The sequence below is a fragment of the Crocuta crocuta genome, unplaced genomic scaffold (genome assembly GCF_008692635.1).
Source record: "Crocuta crocuta isolate KB4526 unplaced genomic scaffold, BGI_CrCroc_1.0 scaffold129, whole genome shotgun sequence".
NCBI classification, from domain to species: domain Eukaryota; kingdom Metazoa; phylum Chordata; class Mammalia; order Carnivora; family Hyaenidae; genus Crocuta; species Crocuta crocuta.
The window spans coordinates 11,929,048-11,930,695 of NW_027551571.1; the positions used below are offsets into that span (position 1 = coordinate 11,929,048).

At 32.7% G+C, this 1,648-nt stretch overlaps 1 pseudogene; it reads right to left on the bottom strand.

Annotated features, from left to right (window-relative positions):
* Nucleotides 1-789: 789 nt before the first annotated feature.
* Nucleotides 790-890, bottom strand: LOC144220752 (U6 spliceosomal RNA; annotated as a pseudogene).
* Nucleotides 891-1,648: the final 758 nt, after the last annotated feature.

Genomic DNA, 1,648 nt, shown 5'->3' on the forward strand with positions numbered 1-1,648 from the left:
TTTACCAGACAAAATAAGTTGTTCCCTTCTTTGAACTCCTATTGCATTTTGTGCATGCTTTTATTAACAATGTAATTGTTTGCTGAAGTGTGACTCTCCAAGTGCCATAGAGCAATAATGTCTTCAAATCCAAGCAAGCAGAATACTTAGCTTGGCCCTGCTCTTCTAAAGGACGCTTCTCCTTTCAGTGTCTGCTTGGAAATTCCCTCATTAGTGTCTAGGACAGGCAGAGTGGGCAGTGCTCTCAGAGCCCAGTCCTGAGCCCTGATCTGAACTCACATGGGCTAGGTCCCATTTCTTCCCTTTGGAGGGAGGGCTTTCTGGTTTTTACCGCACAGTATGACATTGAACAAATGTCCTAAGACTCTCATGACTCTGCAGTTAATTTGCCTTATGATGGCTTTAAATAAATTAACATGAACTTCAATCTCTTTATTCTGAAATTAGAGGATTGAACCCTAGATAATATTTGAGAAATCTTTAAGATATAGGAATTCATCTACCAGTCATCTAATAGATTAAAACTTCTTTGGTCAAAAATTAACACTCAACCGTATCCTTAGTTGTATCAATAATAGTAGGAGCTGGAAATGAAGCATGTGCCATAATATTTAAATTAATAGAACAAAAATACACAGTATATTGTGTTTGGGGGGATATAGTTTTAACAATACATTTCCTAGGATTGTTTCCCTTGGTTATCTAAAGTATATTTTTAATGACTTATTATTAACCATTTGGAGAATTTAATATCACTTTAAGATTAATAAATTAGCATGCATTGTTTTAAAAAATATGCAATGCTTCACAAATTTGTATGCCGTCTTTGTGCAGGGACCTTATTCATCTTCTATCATTTCTTTTTGTATATGTGAGCACAGGGCATGCATTTTTAATAATCATATATGTTTCCTTTTATAAAGACTCTAAATCTTGTGTTTAAAATTGACACACATAGATATTAAATATAATAAGTAAGAAAAAATAGCACTTAATCTTGAAATTTAATAGGACAGAAAAACAGCTACATTACCATCACGTAGATACAATAAACATGTTGAAAACATGTTGATAGAATTGGTTATAAGGTAATGTAAAACAACGGAGATTTCCAACACTAAACATGCTGTTTTATTTCATTAATTTAATATTTTGCGATTCGTGCTTATAATTTCTGTATCTGTGTTCAATAATTTAAAAGAAAAACCAATGTGAGAAAGAAAAACAGTGGAAATAAATTTAAAGGATACAAAGACTAGGAACTAAAATGTGAGCATGAGAAAAAGGAGTACAAAGAGCTACTGTAGAATCCCTATGTGTATTCAACACACCTATCTTCATAACACTCAAGCTAAGTTGGCAAAATGAACACATGATAAATGTTTTCTTATAAGGTGCTTGATAAAGTAATTGTGTTGAATATCAAACAATAGCGTTTAAATACAGTATTTAATATGACTGTATTGTATATATGTGTATAATTCAAGTTAAGTTAATTTTCAAGTTTTTGTGTCATATGGAAAGAAAACCTGTAGCTCTGAGAAAATAAAATTGATCTCTGACTGTGAGTTAGTAAATGATTTGCATACCAGTTATCAAAGTTCCCTCTTTGCCCTCTGTGCAGGTTGCCCAGCTGGCAGAACCTATT